Below are 16,510 nucleotides of genomic sequence, written 5' to 3'. Positions count from 1 at the left end.
TGGTCCTGTAATCCGGAGTATCCTCTCATCATTGAGGGAAATGTCGAAGGCAAATTACGTCAACAAGAAGGCACAATTCATGGTTGAAGAATATCTTAAAATGGATGGACATGGCATCAGCTGAGCTATTCCTAACTTGCTTTTACGTAGTGTTGTAGAACAGCAGACAGATAACCGTCCACCGAAGATAAGGCACATGAAGAAGAAGAAGAATAAGAAGAAATGAAAAATATATGATAATGAAGGCTTTCACAGCCGCATAACGAAAACATTACCAGGCGTGCCAGTCCAACTTCCGAGTCCAAATAGTACACTATAGGTGAAACGCTGCACGCGCTCATGGTCAAATAACCCAAAATTTATGTAAAGATAATTGATTTTAATGGTCATAAATATCTGAGTTTATGAGAATCATACCCATGAGCTTTAAACTACGCATATCTAGGGCAATATTTTAGCTTCGTTGATATTGGTATGGGTGCCTTAGAATCATAATTTTCCATGTCATTTTTTTAGTTGAAATAACGTACAAAAAGTTTAATTTTGTGGTTTCACATAATTGTCTTTCAGGTTAATCAATACACTACCTCGAACGTGATTTCAAGAGAAATATTTCTTTTTCGGGAAAACTGAAGTTATTTGGGTCCATTGAATGATGTTACGAAGAAATTTTTGCTGAGTAAAGGGTTCAAAATTGGAGGTACTTATATCTCAACGAGCCGTCTGTTGTTATACAAGCGTGGTGAAGCGAAGAAATATCTGAAGAAGGTAAACAGGAGCATCGTTATAACCTTTGAACTTTTATTTGTCAAACCGTCCTAACTGAACGAAATATACGAATGTACTGTCAACTCCGTAGCTGCTATTCTGTTATTTTTGTTCTAAGTACGAGCAAATTCATTCCAAGCATCTCTCAACATTTCTCTTATAAAAACAAACTGTAAAAGAAACTTTTAATGGTCACAGAAATTGCTTTTTAAAAGTGGAACGCAGCTTGTTTAATAAACAGACGTGGCGGAGAGAAGGGAGTGCCGATTTATTAGACCATTCTGCAAATGTAATGCAAATATTCGTTTTTAAGTCAGCTTTCGGCCCCGTCAACCCCCACTCCCCCAACTGCTTCACAATTTTATGAAGTTCCCCATCTCCACATTATATTCCTGACAAAGTGGTTTATATAATGCGTCGACCGCATAACTCTCAAATCCCTGACAAAGCCGATTATTGTTGAAGATAACAAGAACGAGTGCGAAGAGCAAAATGTAATGGCCATATCTTATGCTGATGCCACCTGTAGGCTGTGATATATACTGTACAAGTATTGTAATAAGTCATGAGCTGAGATGCATGGCAGTTTATCGACGAACTGGTTGGAACACCACGGCCAAGCCTTCCAAAGCTAAACCGAACATCAACTCTGAATATTTGTGTTCCATTTTTAAGTGTTCTTAGTTGTCTCTGATAATTAATTGGCTTTCCCTTTGTTCACTGTGTACTTTATTATGATCTCTGAATTTCCAGATAAAAGTAAGGGGCTATTTGGAGAGAGGACCTAGAGGGGAGAAGTAAGAAATTCATCCTAAACGTGACGTTTGTAGTAAGCCTCGGAAGTTGGTATAGGTATAAATGTAACACCATTCTAGAAGCTTGCACTGCAAGGAGCGCGCTCCGAACAAGTCTTTATTGTAGCTATACGTCTGTTTCGGTTTCTGCATCTTCTGGCTAAGTAAAATGGAACGTCAAAATTGGCACGCAGTCAACCTAAATGGCGTCCTATCAAAATACCCCCATATTGTAGCTGAGGCCATACGATTACTATTATTATTATTATTATTATTATTATTATTATTATTATTATTATTATTATTATTATTATTATTGCGATCGATAACTTGTACCCCAGTGACACCGTTCTGCATATTTGGCGGCACGAACGAAGCGTTCCGTTCTTCATGGATACGACGCTCGCTCTCTCTCTCTCTCTCTCTTTCTCTCGCGCTCTCTCTCTCTCTCTTTCACACACACACACACACACACACACACACACACACACACACAGCGGCAAAGGTGCTCATGTGTACATGAGTGAGATGAAAGCGGGAACACTTGAGTACTCGTCTCCTCCATCAGTTTGTACATCACTTACGGACATTTTATATGGAAGTTAGGCTTTCTCAGAAGCAATTTATTGTGATTTAGTTCTTTTGCTTTTGTAGTGACTGGCACGGTATGTTAAAATCACCAAGGAAATAACCTGAGATCATGCTCGCGTAAACTGAACTGAACGATATTTTTCTTGGACTAAAAATAAATTTACTTGTTTGATCAAAAAAACCAGTGGATCAGGGAGTTCCTATAAAATGTGGATCATGTTTTCGTCATATTTGTATCCATAATTAGGGATTGGATTAGCAAGCAGATTAGAGCAGATGTAGAATGCAGTAGTAACGTAGTACTGAAAAGATAAGCTCGAGATAGGGAGGCATGGAGAGCTGCATCAAACCAGACTGAGTACTGATGAATCAACAACAACAAATAGGAAAGCTAAGTAACAATGTAAGCTAACTGAAAAGAAACTTCCCAACAGATACTCGAATATGCACAGGTACTGTCATTGATTAGATTTAGTTTAACTATGGTATCATCACCATCACCGTCAATTTTCATGTAACATTGAATCGCATCCCATTTTGTACAGTTTAACCGGTCACCTTCTTGAAGATCCCTTCCATCGATATCTTCCCCAACATCATCATCATCATCATCATCCCAAGTTGTTGTTTTCAGACTTTCTGACAGTATTCAATCTAACCGGGTTTTTTTTTTTTTTCTTCATAATCATACCACCTCTGCCTCTATGGTTTTATATATTCTGATGTTAGTACAGCCATATCGAATAGAAAGAAAAAGTGTTACCACTTGTCACATTTCTGGTGTCATGCAGTGGTCCAGGCATGATGAAAATAAGACACGACATTAACCTGAAACAGGAATAGATTTGTACCGCTTCAGAAGAAGAAACACCTACGAGTTCAGTAGTAGTGATGATAATAATAATAATAATAATAATAATAATAATAATAATAATAATAATAATAATAATAAGAAGAAGAAGAAGAAGAAGAAGAAGAAGAAGAAGAAGAATTGGGGAATAGTGAGCATAGTTCAGCTGAATCTATTTGTCTGAATTAGCGTAGAATAATGAGAAATGCGTGCCTAATATTATTATAACATTATATAGTGCTTTCATTTTACGAGGAAACTTCCTCGTCATCCAGCCCGGCCGACTTCTGCTCCTACTAACGCAACGTGGGAGCAAGACATTTACCAACTAGAGAATAAAATAAGAATAAACTAAGCCCACGAATTGAAAGATTATCATAATTACTGTACATGTATACATTTATTTCGGGTACAAATTATATGCCACTCTCTGTAATTTCACTTTGGTAATAAATAGACTGTATTGCAGGTGTTATTTTGGCCTTCAGTTCTTCTGTAGTACGAGGATTATTTTGGTAAACTTTGCCGTTTAAGGCTCCCCCTAAGATAATAATAACACTTGGTCGGTTGATCTAGGTGGCTATAATCCTGTACTAATTCCGGTTATCCAAAACTCCACGTAGTGTCTCCAGAATTAAGAGCGGTATGGGCTGTGGCACCGTCCTATTGAAACTAATATCCATAACCCTTTTCTTCCTGTGTAAGTTCATTAAGAAGTGGACTCAAAATTATTCTCACATTAGACACATCTGAATCCACGCGGTCATCGAAAAATATATGCTTAATGCACACCATATCCATACTTTGATGGGATGCAATATGCTCTTCCTGTAGTCAGTACTCCACAATAACACATTTTGAGATTTACATGTCCAGAAAGATGGAATCATGCCTCGTCAGACGTAAACATTAACTGTGGATCCAAATTTTCATTATAAACCCTTGCACGAAACCAATTACAGAACCTTGTTCTTGCCGCGAAATCTATCTGATGAACCTCCCGCACAAATCATGCTTTATATGGTCGAAATTTCAGTAGTCTGGTCGCTTTGTGATTTCTAGGACTTGCTTCTAACCACACCCGCTTCCTCTATACATCACAAACTGAACTTGTTGTACGCCACTTTTTCATCAACTTCGAAACGCAAGGTTTTGCAGAAATGCTAGTCAGGATATTTACGAGCAAATCTCCGAACGCATCTTCTATAAATTCGCTGTTCAACCGAATACAGTATTTTTCAATCGATTACTTAATACACAAGCAATACAGTATACGCGTACACAACAGTACAAAGACAGCAGTCTCACACTCGTTCCGGTACAATTTTCAGAAGTAATTAACTGCTGCCATGCTACGGTCGGGGAGCGGAAGTCGGCTGGTTGCTGAATGATGCGGAGCATTGTATATTATTATTATTATTATTATTATTATTATTATTATTATTATTATTATTATTATTATTATTACTAATTTTCTGAGTTCCTGCGTTGTAAAGAAAAATTGGCATTTTATATAATGCAAGATCAGTTTGGGAATTATTCCCACGGCCTGAAGGTTGAATTTTTAAATTTTATTTTACGATGGTCCGTTCCAGGTAATTATTCAATCAGACGATATCATTTGTCAAGAACACTGTAATATCATTCGAGTAACCACCCTAATAAACATTAACGGACCGGGCGAGTTGGCCCTGCGGTTAGGGTCGCCCAGCTGTGAGCTTGCATCCGGGAGATAGTGGGTTCGAACCCCACTGTCGGAAGCCCTGAAGATAGTTTTTCGTGGTTTCCCATTTTCACACTAGGCAAATGCTGGGGCTGTACCTTAATTAAAGCTACGGCCACTTCCTTCCCATTCAAAGGCCTTTCCTATCCCGTCGTCGCCATAAGATCTCTCGGTGTCGGTACGACGTAAAGCAAATAGCACAAAAAAAAAACAAAAAAAAAAAACAACATTAACGCAGTGGAAAAACACCATAGTACCTATTGAATAGTAGCAAACAAACAGGGATAAAAGTAAATCGAGATGCGATAGGCAAGCCACACAGTGGCAGGGTGTCGTCCACGGCTGTTTCAATAAAAGCATACTGAGCGAAGTGATCACACTTCCTCTTTCATTCATGATTGTATCACTGTAGTTATAATGTATAGTCGCCCGAAAAGAAATAAAGAACGAGCGCGTGGTATTGTATGTTCCTTGCGTTTAATATTTTATCAGACTCAATTTTCATTATTATCACAATATAATTCAACTTCCATCTAGATAAAAACCCTGTGTGTGCGCACAACAAACATTATATTTATGGGTGCAATTGTTGAGAAAAGTGTACCTGAAAGCAACTTACAGAATACCATGCTCTCGTCCTTTTTTCTAACCGGACTGAGTGGCTCAGTCGCTTTAGGCCCTGGCCTTCTTACCCCAACCTGGCAGGGTTGATCCTGGATCAGTCCGGAGGTATTTCGGTATTTGAAGGTGATCAAATACGTCAGCCTCGTGTCGATAGCTTTACTGGCACGTAAAATAACTCCTGCGGGACAAAATTCCGTCACTGCCAAAAAGTAGTTAGTGGGGCGTAAAATATTATTATTATTATTATTATTATTATTATTAATTTTAAATTGAGTGACTATGCATTACCATTCTACGGTCAGATTTGATGTATAAAGGAGATCCAGCGAATTATCCGTTTACAATTAGTTGCACATTGGTTCACATGTTCTAAAAATTCCTTATATTAATATCAAAGAGATGAGAAATATATTGTGGTTAAAAGATTGATAAAGCCACCTTATGTATCAGTTGACTGTTATAATTTTTCATATGTTGGAGAATATGCGTAATAGTTTCACTTCTGTTAGTGAGTTTTATTGGTAGGTCATTAGACACCTATGCCTTTTTTAAACTGAGACATGCAGTATTTGCTTTCAAGCCACTCTTGGTGTTGGATCTCGGCGTTCTGGACAGATACCGTGACTTCTTTCGTGGAGGGATCCCAGTGCCTTGCATAAAAACTCCAATCTGTGGTCTAGCTCAGTCGGCAAGTAACACAATCTGTGATGGGCTTCATTTAATATGCAGGAAAATGGAGACGAGTCGATACAATAGATCACATGTTGTACCTCGCCGGAGGCAAGCCTGTAAATTATGCATCTCTCAGGTTGTGTGTTATATATTAATGAGATTTTTCTACTTCTTTTTTTTTTTGTGTGTGTGTGTGTGTGAATCTTTTGTGAAAATAGGCATGCCATTTCATCAGCACACCGCATTCTTCATCGAAAATATTTAATGAAGGGTGGCTGTTTTCCTCGTATACGATGCAGCATAGAAAGAACACGGCGTCTTGAAACGAAACCTACTGAGCATTAAGGCCAGACCGTAAGGGGCTTTAAATTAAAATGACGCCAGCATTGTAAATAATGAGATATTAGCTTTTTACCGTTATTAGTGAATTAATATTCAGCTATTCGAACGATTTGAAGAGGTAAGGACTGGAATAAACTCAAATATTACGGTAAGACAAACGGAAGTATCAGCCAGGAGAGCAACAGTAAGGAAAAAACACGAGCAATTTCCACAGACTGTGAACTGCAATAGTTTCGTAAGTTTCTCTTTACAGTAGCTTCATCTATATATATAAAATAAGAGTTTTGTCTGTACATTGCTCAGAATTTGAAAATAATGGTATTTCTGTATCGGTCATGTCCATAGTAACAAGAAAATGCAATTTTTACGTTTCCGTAATTTCTGTCTGTCTGTCTGTCTGTATGTATGTATGTATGTATGTACACGCATCACGAGAAAACGGTTGAAGAGAATTTAATGAAAATCGGTATGTGAAGTCGGGGGATGAGCCTCTACAATCTAGGCTATAAATCATTTTACTCACGCTGAGTGAAATGGTAGTTTAGGGGAAGGCCTAAAATTGAATTCTCAACTATACATGTTATTAGTGTTCTAATGAAAATCGGTATGTGAAGTCGGGGGATGAGCTGCTACAATCTAGGCTATAAATCATTTTACTCACGCTGAGTGAAATGGTAGTTTAGGGGAAGGCCTAAACTGTAATTCTCAAATATTTCTTATTATAAGTGTAGTCGATGAATGCTAGATAACTAAGGTTATATAGTATTAAATTTCCTATTATTCATGTCTTATACATTGTTACCGTACTGGCTATGATCACCAAGATATTCATGAATTTGAATTTTTGTTACTAAGTCCATATCAGCGCCGAGTAACAAGAAATGAAAATCGGTATGTAAAGTCGGAGAATAAGAAACTACAGTTTACGTATAAAATATTTTACAAATTACAGAGTCGAAAGAAAACTAAATGTGTAGGCCTACAATATAGAAAGCTCATAACACTGATCAACAATAACATTACATTGACCATTGTTTGTCGTGATGTACTTTGTGTCTTCTGTTGCCCCTCATCTCCGGTAGATAGGATTACTGCTGCGTACAGAGTAATTTTTATTTGATTTCCGTCGCACCAACATAGACAGGTTTTATGGCGACGATGGGATAGGAAGGGGCTAGGAGTGACTTAGGCCTTAATTAAGGTACAGGCCCAACATTTGACTGGTGTGAAAGTGGGAAAGCACGGAATACTATCTTCAGCGCTGCCGACAATGGGGTTCGAATCCACTATCTCTCGGATGCAAGCTCACAGCTGCGCACCGCTAACCACACGGTCAACTCGCCCAGTCGGACAGAGTGTAACAGCCTGCCTGAATATTGATAGGAAGTGGCTGGTGAGTTAGATAACTTTCTTCTTCAGCACGCCATTCCCCTGGTTTATAAATTTTCTGATACTACTGCTACGTAACACACTGGATCATCATAGCATTCGGGCAATTCAATCCCTACTCTGAGGTACTGATTGGAATGAACAGTGTGCATATTTAGCGGAATAATGACAGATGAGTGTTCATGGCAATCTGCGGCCTGGTCATTCCAGTTCTGGAACTTTGGACTATTAGATTGGCATCGCAATCTAACCGCAGCACTGTTCGGTAAAAATGATAAAACGTGCGGCTTTACATTTGATCAAGTATTTTATATGATAGCATTGCTTTTAATCGCTACATTCATACTCACGTTTTTCTAATGACCTATGTTGATTTCAGTTAGGAAAACCACAAAGTCAGTCTTTCTGAGAATCCCGTAGCGAAGCACGGGTACTTCAGCTAGTCTTCCCATAAAATACAGAGGACGGATGGAAGAATAAGGAATTACGAAATGTGTCCGAAGTGTAATGATAGGATTTATTCATTGGAAAAGTATTATGAATTTCTAAATCATTTCCACACAGATCACGAAGGACCCAAGAGAAGTGGAAAGTAAGGGCTTTCACTATCCATAATCGTGCGATAGAATGGTTAGCTCTATATCCGACCGCCTTTTCTCCCATAATTTGACAACACCGCTTTTCCTGAAATGTAAATAAATAAGACAAACTACCAGGCCTTTGAAAAGTGGTATGGACTGCATGAAGTAAACCAAGTACTCGGTTGGTAAAAAGGTACATATCTAGGAGTCCTCGGATGGATATCCCTTCCCATACTTCTGTCAAACAGCCAATCTCACTTGGCACTGTATATCTTTAAAAGAAGAAAAATAATTCATTTTATCATTTTAGGGTCGCGTAGTTGTGAGCTTGCATTCGGGAGACGGCAGGTTGAAATCCCACCAAAGTCAGCCCTGAAGGTGGTTTTCTGTGGTTTCCCATGTTCACACCAGGAAAATGCTGGGGTTCTACCTTAATTAAGGCCACGGTCACTTCCTTCCCGCTGGGCGTGGCTCAGACGGTTGAGGCACTGGCCTTCGATTCCAACTTGGCAGATTCGATCCTGGCTCAGTCCGGTAGTATTTGAAGGTGCTCAAATATGCCAGCCTCGTGTCGGTAGATTTACTGGCACGTAAAAAGAATTCCTGCGAGACTAAATTCTGGCACCTCGGCGTCTCCGAAAACCGTAAAAGTTTTATTATTATTATTATTATTATTATTATTATTATTATTATTATTATTATTATTATTATTATTATTATTATTACGCCTTCCTTCCTACCTTCCATCCCTAGCCTTTTCCCATCCATCGTCGCCATAAGACTTATCTGTGTCGGTGCGACAAAATGATTGAATAAACTGCATGAAGTTAATCCATTATGTGTTTAATTATTTCATATTGTCGATTCGTTCAATCGTTTTAATTCTCTCTGAGTGCAAGTTTAACCTTATCCGACTACTTGACTCATTTAACTTCTGTTCATTTTAGTTTCTGACCGTTTATAGAAATTATCTGGTTTATTAAAATATGTTCTCATTGTGCAGAACTCGTTAATTTATTTGTTCCATCTGTCCATTTTCAACAAATTATTAGATTCGGTAAATATCTCCAAGCGCAGACCTATGTGACGACTACTCGTGGACTCAGGTGACTGGTGGATTCGAGTGCATTAGTTGCATTGTCGCTTAAAGGGTTCTCCACAGTTTCTCTTACTATCGCGTGAAATTCAGAATTTAAAAAATAAAATTCTTCGAACTTTAGGACTCTGATGATGATGATGATGATGATAAACCTGGGATCACTGTCGACAATACACGGCATCATCATACAAGTTGACTTCAAATACTTGGGTAACTGCAACGGAAGAGCAGCCAACAAAACCCGCGCAAAAAAATGATGCAAAGCCTTCACAATCACCCGGAAATATACAAAATAATAAATCACTCTCTACCAATGCTACTCTCCGTCACTACCACACAACCGTTCTCCCAGAAGCATTCTACACAACTGAATCATCATTATTAACCACCCACTAAGAGGACATCGAGAGAATGGAACGGCAGATACTGAGGAGGAAAACACTATTCACCGATCGAACGATTCACTTCAGTCGCACGAAAAAGACGTATGGAATTCTATGGATATATAGCACTAATTGAAGATGCGCGATTGTCCAAGAAAATCTTCGTCATCAATGGAACCTGACAAGCCAAAAGTACGCTGGCTAGTAGACTCCCGAAACGATCTCGCAGAAGTCAGTATTGATCCACTAACAACTACATGGGCTACATATAGACAGAAAAATCATCCCACATCATTTCGCACCGAAGGAACCGACGGGACAACAAGAAATTTGAAACTAAAAGATGTATAGATACAAGAACGACGACAGACTCATAGTTAGAGGATGTGGAAATTTTGGGAAGATAAGAACCCGAGGACCCATACTAACTAATGATTCTACGTGCCCTTTAGAGGGCAAAATGAGTAATAATAATAATAATAATAATAATAATAATAATAATAATAATAATAATAATAATAATAATAATAATAATAATAATAATAATAATAATAATACTAATAATAATAATAATAATAATTGAGTGCGCTCCCGCGATCCTTCACCTCTCCCCTCTGACCAGGCACATATTTAGAAATGTATTTCGGGGAAGGCCCAGCATCATTTACCGAGAGTTTACATTTTGCCAAAATTTCGGGAATTCTTAATATTTATCTCAAAGTAGAACATATAAATAATGAATTACTGTTTGAGCTCTGCTGATTTTATTATTATTATTATTGTTATTATTATTATTATTGTTATTATTATTATTATTATTATTATTATTATTATTATTATTATTATTATTATTATTATTATTATTATTATTATTATTATTATTATAATATAGTTGCGGCAAAGGATTTAAATAAGACTTTGTTAATCGTATAGTAAATTTCTTATTTGCGTATTATCATCGGAATAACAAACGAAAAGGTACGCTATCTATCTCATGTCCTGTTGTATGATTTATATATTATTTGATTCTACAGACAACGCCATTTCTAGTAGAGGTTGCCCAGATAGTTACTTCAGCTTGCAACTTTAATAATAATAATAATAATAATAATAATAATAATAATAATAATAATAATGATTATATTATTATAAATCAGCAGAGTTAAAATAGTAATTTATAATTTGTATATTCTACTATGAGATAAATATTCAGAATTCGCGAAATTTAGGCAAAATATCAAATAGACCTACATTAAAGTTTCCAAAAGACTGATGAAATATCGGAGGGTGCCTGATCGCCTCTAGACTCCCCTATAAATACGTCCTTTATCCTCTTTTTCGGAATATGGATAATACCCTCTTCTCCCGTTAAACTCGTTAATTGCAACCTTTCAAGAACGTACGATGGAATTTTTTCCTGAAAATATAATACACAGTCCGCGCTGAGTCTTAAATCAATTACGCACGAGGAGATGAGCACGTTCAAATTCTCACGTAATTCCAGCCAACTAGTCAAGGAAACAAAAGGTAAGCTCTTTTTGCTTTCATTCACTTCGATTATATTTTCTTAGTTCTGTACTTGCTTTGATGGTTTTTGTCTTAAAAGTTAGCCATAGATCGTTGAACAGAGATCCGGCTTACTCTGCCAACAGGTAGAGTAAAATGGACGTGGAAACTTATGCACTGGTAGCACCGGTGATTGATGATGATGGCCAATAGAAGAAACACATCAAGTGCACTATCATCTTGCGTTGTCCCCAAATACAGTTGATGGAGAAGTCTTCGACCGAATACACTAATGCAGAATATAATAAATTTATCACACCTATTGTTTCATCGGCCAGGAGGGGAGGTTTTCGTAATTACAAATGATTAACAAGGAAGCATATCATCTATACCCATCGATTTTCACCTAGTCTTCAATGTGTCAAATTTTTCGTTCAGTTATTCATGCGGACTCAAATCTCTTGTCCACTGATATTTCCCCCTATATTTAATCAGCGTCACTAACGTTGAACCCTAAGGGAGAAACTTCCTATTTCTCCCCAATTATTACTGAAGCTAGTGGGTTGCATACAATGAAGAAATCCTGCTTGCTGATAAATCTTACAATTATCTCTTAATTCGTATATCGGTAGCATTTTCCACGATGTGCGAGGAGATATTTATTGTGAAAGCTCATATCGTATCGTGAAAGTCACTACTAGTCGGAGTGTAATTGATTAAACTTATATTCCTGTAGGATATGAGGATAATATCGGGAAGCTGAATAATAGCATATGCGAATATTTGTATTTATTAACCTGCGTTACATCGTACATTTCATTAATAGGGAATTCAAGTATGTGAATCTCTTTCATTGTTGCACTATCATCTGAGGTCATCACTTAATTCGTATTAAGAGTTGCAAGCATCTTTAACCATTAACCCTCGTATTTATGTTAAAATTCGCCGGTAAACTATGTTTAGAGTCTTTAAGAAAGCTAGCAAGCTTGTAGTTTTACGAGACTGTTCATATTGTGACCAAAGTCACAGGACTTCATATTTTACGTAGAATCCGAACCACAGGGGTGTTACTTTTCATGTCTACAACTTCACTTGCATTAGCCGCGATTCGAACCGCAGCTTCTTTGGTGAGAAGCCAGTGACTGTGCCACTCGGTTATCACTTTCGTTCAGGAGTCTCTTTAGTACTCTTATTTGTTTCTTCGGATATAGGACTAGTTTAAATACGTCTGGATTGAAAATAAGGCAGTTTAATAGTGATATTGTTTTAAGTGTATAAGAAAAATTTCTCGTAGGGTAATGGACAAAAATAACAATTAAATTTGATTTACAATTTCTTTCCCATAAAATACGTATTAATACTTGGCTATGAAGGTAGGTCAGCTTGTACACCGATGACATAAAAATTATTTTACGATCGAACTTTGTCGTTTAGCGGTGACTTTTAATGGTGCCAATATATTTTAATCGGTGCTCTACGTGACCTTTACTGAACCGGCAATGTGGCAGAGAGAATGAACTGTAGGTATAAAATGTTAATGCCTGGGATAAGAAACAAGTGTTCCTGCCAATGCGAGGACTCTCTCGGGACTTTCAGAGACGAGACATTACTCGGCACGACGCCAGGTGCAGGATATTGCCTTTCGACAATGCTTAACAGAACCTTGCAAATGTTTTTAGGTTGACTCTCTTGAATATTGATCTCGATTAGTAGGACACTTTGAAGTGTGTAGATATAACCACATTTGCTGTCGGTTTAAGGATTATTTTCCTGCATCGGCTGTTGTGTTTAAAGTGATATCGGCTCTTACTTCATTCTTGCCAAATCTTCGTTGTTCTGCGTACTAGCTCCCTCTGTGTATTTGTTGTAGAGAGTCGGTCCTCGTAACCCAAGTCGTAGGATGAATCCCAGCACTTTTTATCGATAGATTTGTGTACGGGTTTGAGGAGTAAAGAGGGAGCAATTCCGGTTCCGGAAGTACTGCCAACTGAATGGAAATGAAATCTGAATTGAATCGATAATATGATCGATCGATATGAATTTTGCTAATCTTTGTTATCTTAAACCAACAACTGTGTCACACACACATTATATAATATTATATAACATTTCTCGATGCGAATCTTATTTTAGAGTGAATTCTATAGTTTGGCTTTGCTGTACTAGTACGTAAAGTGTACGCCAGATGTCGCACAGCGATGCATAAGCGATTCATAGTTTGTGTTTCAAAGGTTGCCAGTACGAATCTCGAAGATTGCCGAGGTCGACCAATTCAGCACTAGGGTGTAAATCAGTGGCGTATCCTGGAATCTCCACTGAGGCATGCAACTAGTAACCATGCAGTTAACACAATGTATAAAGTAAATTTCAATTCTACTCACCCTAATTACATGTAAGTGAACTCGAGCCAAACAGTTTTACTGTAAGTTCCTGGATTGAACGTGCGTATACAATTCTTGCTTTCTATTTTTAAATTTACGAGAGTCCGCCTCTGTGGTGTAGTGGTTAGTGTGATTAGCTGCCACCCCCGGAGGTCCGGGTTCGATTCCCGGCTCTGCCACGAAATTTGAAAAGTGGTACGAGGGCTGGAACGGGGTTCACTCAGCCTCGGGAGGTCAACTGAGTAGAGGTGGATTCGATTCCCACCTCAGCCATTCTGGAAGTGGTTTTCCGTGGTTTCCCACTTCTCCAGGCAAATGGTACCTAACTTCAGGCCACGGCCGCTCCCTTCCCTCTTCCTTGTCTATCCCTTCCAATATTCCCATCCCCCGCAAGGCCCCTGTTCAGCATAGCAGGTGAGGCCGCTTGGGCGAGGTACTGGTCATCCTCCCCACTGCCCTTGAGGCGATACAGGTGGGATCCCTCGCTGAGTCCGAAAAGCCGAGGGAAAAGCCAACCCTGGAGGGTAAGCAGATTAAGAAGGAGAAGAAGAAGATTTTTTTTGCTACGGGCTTTACGTCGCACCGACACAGATAGGTTTTATGGCGACGATGGGATAGGAAAGGCCTAGGAGTTGGAAGGAAGCGGCCGTGGCCTTAATTAAGGTACAGCCCCAGCATTTGCCTGGTGTGAAAATGGGAAACCACGGAAAACCATCTTCAGGGCTGCCTATAGTGGGATTCGAACCTACTATCTCCCGGATGCAAGCTCACAGCCGCGCGCCTCTACACGCACGGCCAACTCGCCCGGTAAAGAAGAAATATACGAGGGAAGGTAGAGGTCTCCCGGCTTGAACTATTTGAATCTTTTCATCAAACGAACGGCCAGTAAACTGATTTACAATTATATCCGTTTCAGACTCATCCATCGTTAATACCATAATAAGCACAAAATATAATAGAAGACCGAAAACGACGAATAGCACAGGAACAGCACACACAGAATGAACTCGCTAATCAGCAAAACACACAATGAATTAACTCACTAGTTAGCCACAACTGAAGCACTGGAGGAAAGTCACCTCAGTGGCATTGGTCAGTTTCGTCACGTTGGGTTCTCGTTGGGGGATAATCTGTGGGTCCCGTTCGCTGTAAACATGTCGACTTTCTCCAAGTTGCTAACAGATGGCAGAGGGTAGCACGGGTATGGGGTGACAAATTCTGACCAAGTTTCAATTGCAGCGACATCGTTCGGAGGGTTTCAGAACTACGTCTGCCACCGAATGCAATTTTAAGATTGAATGCCTTGCATCCTAAACTCCGCCATGCTGTCTCTTAGGAGTAGACGGCGAGACTACACCAGCACCACACGTAGTCAAGCAACGGAACTAGTACAGTTGCGCGGACCTTTTGAACGTCTGAGAGATGAAATCGTTAATATTTGACTTAAAACAACCTAAAATCGTACATCAGACAGTTCTTTGTGTTATCATAACGCATGCAGTGAATGCCTTGCATTCAAGGAGAATACGCCCCTGGTGTAAATCTATCCAGAAAAGGTACGCAGATAATACTTGTACTGTTGTTGTTTACACAGCAAAGCCAAACTATAGAATTCATGCTAGGATGCTAGGAACAAGTTTCGCATCGAGAAATGTTATATAATATTATATATTGTGTGTGTAACACAGTTGTTGGCGTAAGATAATAAAAGTTTTGAAAATTCATATCGATCGATCATATTATCGATTCAATTCAGATTTCATTTCCATTAAGTTGGCAGTATTACCGGAACCGGCAGAGCTCCCTCCTTACTCCTCAACCTAGTACAAAAATATATCACTAAAAAGTGCGCGTACAATACACACTATTAAACAAAGAGGAAATGTTTCGTTCGTGAAAGATCATGATCAGATTCTGTCAAGTCACACTCAAATATTTAGAAATAATATTCATGTTTATTTCTCTATAATACTTAGGAATTTAAAATCTGGAATTTATGGCAATGAAGTCCTCTTTTGTCTCTGTTCCACCATTTACTGCGAGGTTTTGAATAACCGCTGCTCTGCCATTGGCGTGGGTCCAATCCCTTGTATACTAATGTGTTTTTTACAGGTATGTTGTAGTATAATATTTATATTTAACTTGTGTGTTCAACAGACTGAAAAGCTTTTAACTTTCATTTAACTGAGTCGACACAGAAAAGTATTGCTTCCTTCTTAACAAATAAAGTACCATTTTTAGAATACTGTACATGCTTTCCATTTTTAACTCTCATCGATTCTGCTTTTCATAGATTGATTTTTAAATATGTAGAGTAGAAATATTACTGAATAAACTCCCTGAAAGCTTTTTGTGTAGACAATGCATTGCTATTTGTAAGACACTTTTTTTATTTTTTTATTTTGTAGTTAGAACGTTAATAAAATAAGCTTGCGACTGAAATTCAGTTTATAACAACGTACGGTATTCAGGAATTGATTATTTAAACATTGATGAATATAAATAGGATCTGCAATGAATATACTTCAGAAATGATTTCGACAAAAGCTCTACCGATTATATTAATAAAGTATGAATGAAAAATGAAATATCGTATGGCTTTTAGTGCCGGGTGTATCCGAGGACAAGTTCGGCTCGCCAGGTGCAGGTCTTTTGAATTGACACCCGTAGGCGACCTGCGCGTCGTGATGAGAATGAAATGATGATGAAGACGACACATACACCCAGCCCCCGTGCTTGCGGAATTAACCAATTATGGTTAAAATTCACGACCCTGCCGGGAATCGAACCCGGGACACCTGTGACCA

This window comes from Anabrus simplex, chromosome 1 (genome assembly GCF_040414725.1).
Source record: "Anabrus simplex isolate iqAnaSimp1 chromosome 1, ASM4041472v1, whole genome shotgun sequence".
NCBI classification, from domain to species: domain Eukaryota; kingdom Metazoa; phylum Arthropoda; class Insecta; order Orthoptera; family Tettigoniidae; genus Anabrus; species Anabrus simplex.
Note: the sequence above shows the minus strand (reverse complement) of the source record.